At 42.6% G+C, this 10,799-nt stretch overlaps 1 non-coding gene across 1 annotated transcript; it reads right to left on the reverse strand.

Annotated features, from left to right (window-relative positions):
* Positions 1–6,159: 6,159 nt before the first annotated feature.
* On the reverse strand, positions 6,160–6,266 carry LOC120255939. Its single transcript, XR_005535148.1, has one exon. It is a non-coding gene; the product is annotated as a small nucleolar RNA R71 (small nucleolar RNA).
* Between the last annotated feature and the right edge of the window lie 4,533 nt (positions 6,267–10,799).

Raw genomic sequence — 10,799 nt, forward strand, 5'->3', positions numbered from 1 at the left:
AAAAATTTATTTGGGCGGGGTTTTGGGTGGGCCTTGGTTTAAGGCGACAAAATCTGGGCGGGTTCTGGCAAAATATAAGGCTATATTATCGGCCGGGCCAAGTTTGGGCGAGTTTAAATTTTATAATTACCGGTCTCAGCCTTGGCCTATGGATAGTTCTAAGATAGGGTACTTAGGTGGTAATTCGCATAATTATCCTAATGTTAGGATTCATAGAGTGTTAATGTAATGATAAAATGTCTTGATTAAAGGGAGATTTCAAACTTACTCCTTTTAGGATTAGGTGATGATCACATTGAGGAAGCTGTCATTATAATCAAGAAATACCCACAGTCTAATCTGACTTGATCATTAAACCAATATTCAAGTTTAGTGCTTAACAAAAACTGATAAGTGGTTGAGTATGTTTTTATATCAATCATTATCATTAACACTTGACATGCCTACTTGATGAATCTTTAGGAAATTGGTACTTAAGTTTTTATCTTTGGATGACCAGGCTTGAATGAAGCACATGGAGTGGGTAAAAATATTTGAGGCAATTCTGGAGCAAAATGAGTGAGTTCAAGGTAGTCCGCATTGCTTTATGAGTGACCTTACTCTTGTAAAGACAATCAGAAGAACCCTTAGGCACATAACAAATCAAGAAAGTCTTAAATTAAGACTTACAAGTAGGCCTACGAGTCAACTTATGGCAGTAAGCCTAGCTTGAATATCATATGTTACACACTTGGAATTGTAAGCGATGGCTAGAAAACTATATAGGTAGGCTTACAACCAGATTTACGGATGTAAGGCCTAACCTAAGGACTTTACAAGGAACATTACTGTCATAAAAATGTTACTACAACTCATAAGCTAGAGGATTCTTTGGATCCATAACCACACACCCTAGGTTACACCCATAAGTCTTGCACAGAGTTGAAGGGGTATAAAGAGACAAATTAAACGGTTTGGAGGGGACTTCTTAGAAGAAAAGTATGGCTCCAAAGATAAAGTGAAGGCGATATGATTTTTACAAGGAGAAAGCTTCTCTTTGACTTAAAGAGGCTATCAAGTATCACTACAAGACAAAGGACCAAACGAGAGCTACCAGTATAAAGATCGTGGTCATCATTGGTGTTTCTCAGATAAACTTCATCAATCCTAAGACTAAGGTAGTTTTCATGTTTTCTTTTTATCCCAATTATAGGGATGCCTGTATCAGTTCACTTTGTAACCATTTGTTAATTACCTTAAAAAAGGGATTAATATATTTAAGAAATTCTCTTGGTCCAATCAATGTTCATTATCTAGTAAACATCCAAGTTTGCTACTTAATTATAGTCCTAGGGTGAGTCCTCACCCGAACACGACTACATTAATGTTTAGCTCTTTCTAAAATCCTAATGTTATTGCATTTAGTTATTAATTGTTGATTTGTTGTTATTTTCACTAATCATAATTTTTGGTAGGCTAGATAATAGGTGAGTAGATAGTACTACTAATTCCATGTTGATGAGGAATCGACAACCTTGCTTACGGACACACTTTCTTACTTAGCCGACACATGCATTTGAGTCAACTTAGAGGGATGGCCATCATGTGATTAGAAACCCTAAAGAAATTCTTTATGAGGATACCTTGGTCTTATGCTTGATTTCCTCCCTAGTCGATCCTTTTCATTATAGTAGATTTAGTTTAGATTAACTTCTTACTCTATCCTATATCACTTTTGTTTGGCTAGATAATAGAAGAATAGTTAGTACTAGTACTTCTAGTGCTTGCAGGTTTGACAACCTTGATTTTTATAGAGCACTTCACAACTTGACATGATGCATGCACTTGCATTAATTTTGTAGGTTATTATGCATACTAGCACATCAACTAACACACATTATAAGTAGACAATATTAATTACCTAAATGGGTATTCCTAAAGCTATGGCATTTGTTGCTTCATAAATGAGGTCTATAGCATAAATCCATAATAGATGAATAGTAGCAACCCCTTGCTATCCGCAAGTGCACAAGTCATACAATTAGTAAAGTGTACCCGAATGGGTTGAGTAGTTCCATCCATAGGGATCCAAAAGCTTTCAATAATTGTTGTTCTTCTAATATTTACCCAGATCAAAAGATTGGGTAAATATATTAAACTAAAAATATAGAAGAGTAAAAAGAGTTTGGGAAAGGAACTGGATGAGAAACACTGAGATGGAGTAGTGCCACAGACTACTTCCCTTAAGGAACTTATATTGATTCCTATACTGGCTATCAGGTACATTATCTTGGATCAAGGAGATTATTGTAATTCAAAAAGCTCGATACCATATGCCCTACCTCTAGCATGTACTCAAACTTAGTCCTCTATGTGTGTGACACACCCCTTGCGTGTGACCCTCAAGTGCACGGGTTTGTCAAAGTAATAATACCTAGGTGAGTAGGTAGTTTTATCCACAGGGAATAGTGATCAGAAACACAAAGATTGCTATTTAACTAAAGTGAAGATGAATCAATAGCGGTGTGAACAAAATTAATATGAAAAGAACTAAAGAAAATAAGAAAGAGATGCGCAATAATATGAGAGGAAAGGCAATCGTTAGAAAGTGGGGCACTCGGACATTGCTCCCCCTAGGATTATTGCTTCAAGTGCAAGAACAACTCATATTTCTCCTAACTGATATTTAACGAGTCGTAGAAATCCTAAAATACACGGTCCCAAACCTAAGGTTAACTGTAACTAACTCTATACTATACCCCGGTGGAGAAATCAATTAGTCTTAACACCTCACACTGTGAACAGTTGCAAGAAGCTCTAGGGATTTGAAGTGATAAATCCTATTCCATAATATAGGTCTAACCCTTTGGTCCAGGCGAATGACCCCTAGTCACAATTAAGCCCCATCACTAAGGATTACTTCAACGCTTCACTCTGTTGCTCATGCAACTAAGCGCTAGCGGAGTTCCTCTCTTATCATTTCACTCTATTGTGACCGCAAAGAAGTCTTAGAACACGGAGGTAGGATTAATTACAACGAAGAGGAAAGGGGACGCTCCGCTACCTCTCGACTCACACTCTCGACCCTCTCCAATCTTGTTTTGTCTAACCCTCATGGTTTGTCACTCACTCACAAGGACTACCAATGTAGACTCTCAACCCTAGTATCACTCTAAGGGAGAAATCATTCAACAATCAATCAAGTTTGGAACTCAATTAAAAACATCAATTAAGGAAAGTATAATAGAAGGTCAATGAAACAATAACATCCTAGGGTTTACAAGTCCAAGTACACACTAGGTGTTTAGCTCTCCATTGAGCAAGATACAATTAATAATGAAATCAAAAGTAAAAACATGCAATCCATAAGTAAAACCCCCTCGATATTTGTGTCGATGGTCTTGTGGAATAACCTCATCCTCTTCAAAGGTTCCCTTGTCAAGCCTAGGGCACACCTTGTCGAATCGGTGCCGACGAAAGCTCCCCTAATAACTCTCTTTCAAAGGAACATGGTATCGATGGCCATAGAACCACTCAAAAAACCTTGCCAAAGCCCCTCTAAACCCTAGCCACAGGGCTCTCCAAAGTTTGGGAAAAGATGGACAAAAGATGGACAAAAGGATTCTCAAATCAAGCCGAATCGTGGCTGATAAGTGCTTATGCGATAAGAATATGAAGTGTTCTTTCCTTGTGTTGAGCATTACTTTTCTTGGGTTTTAATGCTAATATATGTGTATGTATGTTACTTTCATGAAGGTAGGGTTGTGAAGCCGAATATGAGAGAAAGAAGCCAATGTGGGTCGTAATACACCAATTTGGAGGAAATCTTGCTAAGGTTTAAACGCGAAGACATAGGTCGGGTTCGAGATGCTGAAATGTGTGCCAACCTCCTCGTATTCGAGTTAGCACAACTATTTGCAGGGGCACAAGGGCAGTCACATTGAAGCATTCCGACTTGTGCATATAGAAGAAGGTCTCCACCAACATGTTCGTTATTGAAGAAGCAAAGCGATCCACAACATAAATGTGTGACCGTTTGCGTTACCTCGATGAAAGCATGGATTTGGGAGTATTTCGGGCAAGTACTATAGTAGGGTACTGTAGCAAAAACCATAGCAAGAATACTGTACTAGCATTGTTCACAGCTGGCCGAGAAAACAGGAAAATAGAGAATCCACACGGGCATGTGAAAAATCCACAAGGGCGCTCACACGAGCGTGTAAAATCCCGATTGCAGCCCTTTAAAAGCCGATTTCAGCCCCAATTTCAGCATTCTTTTCTCCATCTTTTCCCCAACTTGAGAGAGGGATGCGGCTAGGGTTTTGAGAGGTATTGGCTAGGTCTTTGGGGAGGTTCTATGGCTCTGACATCACACACTGTTTGGAAGAAGGTTAATGGGAGAGCTTTTGTCGGCACCGATCCGGCGAGGTGTATCGTAGGCCGGACAAAGGGACCCTTGCGACGAGTAGAGGACTCTCCATAAGACCATCGCCATGACTAACGTGGAAGTTTTCCTTGGATGCCTTGTTTTTACATTCAATTTCATTGATTGTATCTAGCTCCATGGAGAGCTAAAACCCTAGTGGGTACTTGGATATTTGTGAACCCTAGGATGTATTCGTTTCATTGAATCTCTTTATTATGATTTCAATTAATTGATGTTTATTGTGAGTTACAATCTTGTATGCTTGATTGTATGAATACTCCCCTAGAGTGACACTAGGGTTGAGAGTTCTTCTTGGTAACTCTTGTGAGTGAGTGATACACCATGAGAGTTAGACAAAGCTAGAGTGGAGAGGGTTGAGAGGGTGAGTCGAGAGATAGCAGAGCGTCCCCTTTCCCCTGTGGTATGATCTATCCTACCTCCACGTTCCAAGAGTTCTTTGTGGCCATAGTAAAGTCAATAGGCTAAGGGATGACCTTCCGCTGAGGCTTAGTTGTGAGTGCAAGGGAGTGAAGCGTTGAAGTGATTTTGGCATCTAGGGCTTAATTGTAGCTAGGGATCTTTCACCTGGACCAAAGGGTTAGGTCTATACATAGGAATAGGCTTTATCATTTGGAATCCCTAGAGCTCATTGCAATTCTATACGAGTGCGAGGTATTGAGATTGTTCGATTTCTCCTCCAAGACATGTATACAATTAGGCATGGTTGACCTTAGATTTGGGACTATGCAAGTAAGGATTTTAACGACTCACTATTGCATTAATTAGGAAGCATAATAGAGGTTTCTTGCACTTGAAATGATTGTCCTAGGCGGAAAAATATCCGGGTACCCCATCTTTATCGATTGCCTTACCTTCTCCTTTACTTGCGCTCTCTTTCTTGTTATTTTTACTTTTGAGAATTGAATCTTGTCACACATATCGCTATTCATCTTCCGCATTAGTTAAGAAACAACTCAAGTGTCTTTATTCCTTACTCTCTGTGGATACGATACCCACTCATCTGGGATTATTACTTTGACACCCGTGCACTTGCAGTTTACACGCATATACAGACGTGTCAAGTTTTTGGCGCCGTTGCCGGGGAGTAGGCGTTTTGAGATACTTTGCACTTTGTTTTCTTAGCTATTCATTTATTCATTCTATTTCATATTTTTCTTATTCTAATATCATTTTGATTTTTTTTTCTTTCTTTTTGGGTGCAGCTCCAGGTTATGACCCGAGGGAACCGCTCCATACTGATTGAAGGAGATCCCGAGCTTGAATGTACACTGAGAAGAAAAAGGGAAAGAACCTGTGCAAGAACAGTCTAATCTAGCTGATTTGGAAGTAGAAGAATCTAAAAACATGGCAGAACAGAATGAGCAGCAGCGGACATTATCCGATTATGCCAGACATTCAGTATTTTGCACACAATCGAGCATTATGCATCCCCCGATTACAGCTCAGAACTTCGAGCTGAAGCTGGCATTCATTCACATGTTGCAGCAATCCGCACAGTTTAATGGTTTAGCCGATGAGGATCCAAACAGTCATATAGAGAACTTTCTCGAGGTGTATGATATGCTGAAGATAAATGGGGTAACGGATGATGCCATCAAGTTGAGAGCCTTCCCATTTTCCTTGAAATGGAGAGCGAAGCAGTGGCTACACTCATTACCTATAGCATCAATTACCACATGGGAGGAGATGGTAGAAGCTTTTCTTGGCCATTATTCCCTCCCGAAAAATCTGCAAAGCTTAGGAATGAGATCTCATCCTTTGTACAATTGGAATTGGAGTCTCTATTTGAGATATGGGAAAGGTTCAAGGAGCTCCTGAGAAAGTGCCCGCAACACGGATTCCCGGAGTGGATGATTGTTCAGACCTTTAATAACGGTCTGAATCCAAGTACAAAGCAACTCTTGCATGCGGCAGGAGGAGGTACCTTAGGTAGCAAGACCCCCGGTGAGGCTCATCAATTAATTGAAGAAATGGGGTTAAATAGCTACCAATGGAATTCTAAGGAGAGAAAAAAGGTGGCCGCTCTCCATGAGATAGATGCAGTAACTTCGTTGGCAGCTCAAGTTGAATCATTGAGTAAGAAGTTAGATCTTCTAACTTTGAATAGAGTAGCGGCCGTGATTACTTGCACCGAGTGTGGTGGAGGACATGCTCCCTCCGATTGCCCGATATCTATTGGTGATGCATCTTCGGTTGAGAACATCAATTTTGTGGGTAATGGCATGAGGAATCAAGGAAATCCATACAACAATACCTACAATCCGGGTTGGAAGAGTCATCCCAATTTCTCGTGGAGCAACCAAGGTCCACAAAAGGCCATAGGGCCACCGGGTTTCCAACAACAAGGCCCAAATGTGGAAAATAGAGTTTCAGGTTTGGAGACCCGAATGACCGATTTGGAGAAGGCCTTGACTAGGTTTGTGCAATCGTCAAATACAAGGTTTGAATCAGTTGAGGCTACATTTCACAACCATATCGCCTCCTTACATAATCTTGAAATTCAAGTGGGGCAGATTGCGAAGTCCTTATCGGAAAGGCCACATGGAAGTTTGCTGAGCAATACCGAAACCAACCCTAGAAAGCATGCGAAGGCGATCACTTTGAGAAGTGGTCGTGAGGTCGACGGTAGGCTTCCGAGTGAGAAGCCAAATAAACACGCACACGAGGTTATAGAGGTTGAAGAGGGAACAAGCAAAGAGAAGGAGGTGGCACCCCCACCTTTTAAGCCAAGAATCAATTATCCCTCTAGATTGAAAAATGACCAAGGGGATAAATAGTACAAGAAGTTCCTGAGTTTGTTCAAGCAACTCCACATCAATATTCCTTTTGTTGAGATATTGGCCCAAATGCCTAAGCACGCTAAATTCTTGGAAGACTTGTTGACCAACAAAAGGAAGTTAGAGGAGAGTGCTTTAGTGATTTTAGATGCATCTTTCTCGGCGGTCTTGCAAATGAACATGCCGAACAAGAAGAAAGACCCGGAAAGCTTCATGATTCCGTGTAATATTGACAATTTAGGTGAAGAAATGGCATTGGCGGACTCAGGGGCTAGCATCAATGTCATGCCATACACCTTCTTTCAAAAGCTAGGCTTGGGCGAGCCTAGGCCTACTCGGATGACTTTGCATTTGACGGATCAAACGGTGAGACATATGAGAGGCATCATCGAGGACGTGCTTGTCAAGGTTGACAAGTACATTTTTCCGATTGACTTCGTAGTGCTAGACATCGATGAGGATGCTGATGTACCCTTGATACTTGGAAGGCATTGATTGACATGGACGGCAGAAAGCTAACTTTGAGAATTGGAGATGACAAGCTCACATATCGCGTTGCTGAAGCCATGCAGTATTCTCTTGATTTCGATGATACTTTGTATTTTCTAGATGCTACTAATGAGATTGTTGATGAATACATGCAGGAAATGTTCAATCCGGATCCATACGAAGGCTTGTTCGACCAAGACGAGGACAATGAAGAGATCATGATGCTTGGTTCGACAAAAAAAGTACCATCTACCCCGGGGATCTTGAAGAAGGTGCTCCAAAAATTGAAGAGGGCTAGGAGACCCTACCGGAAATGCTCCAAGGCTGTTGGTGACATGTGTGAAACGAACAAACTGGGTGAATCATTGCTAGGCAGTCCCAATCCCGACAATTCACCCTCTACCCTCAAGAGATTTTGCTCATCATGTTTCCAACCCATGGGTAAGAGGAAAACTTTGATCTATGAGCCCCTGTGAGGTAAGACAAGGTACGTCAAGCTAAGTAACGTTAAACAAGCGCTTCTTGGGAGGCAACCCAAGTGTTTATTGTTTTCTTAATTGGTAGTTTAGTGTTGCTTGAATAAATTGTTAAGTGTTGGTGTCTTGATGTTTTATATTTCTGCTATGATTTTATCGTAGGTTTTCAAGTTCATCGTGTGTTTTCATGTGAATTTGGCGAAGATTTGGTTGTTTGAGATATTTCTCATGTTTTTCACTGGTATAAATTGCATATTGGGGCAGGCTCTGAGTGTGTAAATATGTTCAAAAATTTTCTACAGAGCCTGCAGAATTTTATAAGGCATCCAGAGAAAACACACGGGCGTGTGGAATCAACACACCCACATGGTTTTGTATTGCAAGCTCTTCCAGAGAAGGCACAGGGGCGTGGACTCGCCCTAATGAACGACCATGCAATCCTCGCACGCCCGTGGGTAATTTCTGCACGGGCGAATGAAGTCCTGCAGAGATTGCCAGACTTTCCCGAAAGCACACAGGGGTGTGGACTCGCCCCTGTGGGCGACCTTGTGAAAATCGCACGGGTGTGGGTAATTTCCTTATGCCGTTGCGAATCTCTGTTGAGGAGCTCTCTTCATCCTGAGAAGTCACAGGGGTGTGCGACATCCCCTATGAGTTGGGCTTGTGAATGCCCATGCCTGTGCGGAATTTCCACACGGGCGTGCGGAACACTTAGCAATTTTTCTCGGATGTCCAGAGCAGCCACAGGGGCGTGCGGCTGCCCCTGTGGGTCAGGCGCACAGGTGTGGGTAATTTTCACATGCCCGTGTATTTGCGTTCAGAGGCAATGTGTGTTTTCCCGAGAGCACACAGGGCCGTGCACCTGCCCCTGTGAAGCTTTCCTGTGGAGGTATACGGGCTTGTGTAATTTCCGCACGCCCGTGCGGATGTACATAACTCCAAGAGACGTGAGTCCTTTTAAAATGATTATCGTTTCACTTTAACCTAATATCCTCCAGTTGTCTGAGAGCACTTCTACATTGTTTCCCGACCTCATATCGGCAAATTTGGAGGGATTTCGCTTGGTTTTCCGGCCGTTTTCAAAGCTTTTTCATCTCAACTCGACGATAAGCCCTATCTTTGATTTCCTTTGCAAATTCATGATTTTGAACGATGAAAGCCAATAATGCTTCGTGTCTTCAATTAGAATGATTATTTACATTTAGAACGAAGTAAAAGTGTTATAATGGTGCATTTGTGGAGTTTGAAGCATGGCCGTGCGTTTGTTCACGACCCGTGGATCCACACGGGCGTGCGAAAATTCTACATGACCAGGTGGATTTCTGTAGCTATGTTTAATTAACTTGTTTGATAAATTATCTTTGAATTTTTGCAGACTATGGCACCCAGGTCAAAGAAGCAAGCTGATAAGCGACCGTGAGAGTCGTCTCCTGAGTCCGAGAGCATGAGATTCACAATCCCCGAGCATCAGGCTCGTTTTGAGCGTTTGTCGAGACTTCGGTTCGGACATACTCGGTTCTTGGACATGAGTATTTTGAGAGATTTACAGCTAAGGGATGAGTTCACTAATGAGATTGAGGCTCTCGTTTTAGTGGGTGGTTTGAGGCAGTTATTGTCAATTAGAGAGCCAGTCATCTGGGAGCTTACACTGGAGGTTCTGTCGTCATTCGAATTCGATAGATCATATGCGAGATTCGGCGACCTCGACACTGTTCAGTTCAGAGCATTTGGACATCACTATAGTCTGAGTATCACTCAGTTTTCAGTTTAGCTCGGCTTGTACGAGGAGGCATTTACAGACACTGAGGAGTACTCTCAGTTACCGACAGATTATCCTAAAGCCCTGACCCGACAAAGAGCTTACAGAGCATTATGTGGCCAGGGCCAGTATGAGCCAGGGGTGTCCAAGGCCACGTGCCTTTCCCCACCGGCGTACCAATATCTACATGCCATCATGAGCAGGTCGGTGAATGGCCGTGGTGATAGCACTGGCGTTCTTAGCCGGAAACAGCTTTTGTACTTGTATTCGATGATGCAGTGCATACAAATCCATCTAGGGCACATCGTCGCTGAGTACATTCGATATCAGGGCCAGTATGCCTGATTGGGAGCGATTTTCCCGGGTTCATACATTACAAGATTAGCTCTGGGTATGGGTCTCTTCGGCGCGATTCACGGGGTCGAGAAAACGAGTATACCTACGCCCCTGAGCCTGGAGATGATGAGATTGATGGGCATGGTCCATAGGGTTTAGACAGGGATTTATGCCCTAGTTCTACCTGTCCCAGAGATAACCGAGGAGGAGGGAGATGATGCCGAGGCTTCCCAGCCTGCCCCTGAGCCTCAGTCAGCACCTATGGAGACCGAGGCACCTCCGGTAACAGAGGACCCATCCCTCGTGCGCATGTTTTCACCATCTCGAGCCCAGGATCACTTTGAGAGGCTCGAGAGCGCTGTGGGGGTGATACGGACAGAGGTAGCAGAAGACCGAGCAGAGATTACCGATATTAGGACTGTGCAGGCTGCACAGTATATGGAGTTCATGGCATGTTTCTACACATTACAGCAGATCTTAGAGCGAGATGTCGGCTCGTCATTTGTCCTGCGGCCGAGGACTCCTCAGGGCCCTCA

This window comes from Dioscorea cayenensis, unplaced genomic scaffold, assembly GCF_009730915.1.
Source record: "Dioscorea cayenensis subsp. rotundata cultivar TDr96_F1 unplaced genomic scaffold, TDr96_F1_v2_PseudoChromosome.rev07_lg8_w22 25.fasta BLBR01001244.1, whole genome shotgun sequence".
Classification (NCBI taxonomy): Eukaryota; Viridiplantae; Streptophyta; class Magnoliopsida; order Dioscoreales; family Dioscoreaceae; genus Dioscorea; species Dioscorea cayenensis.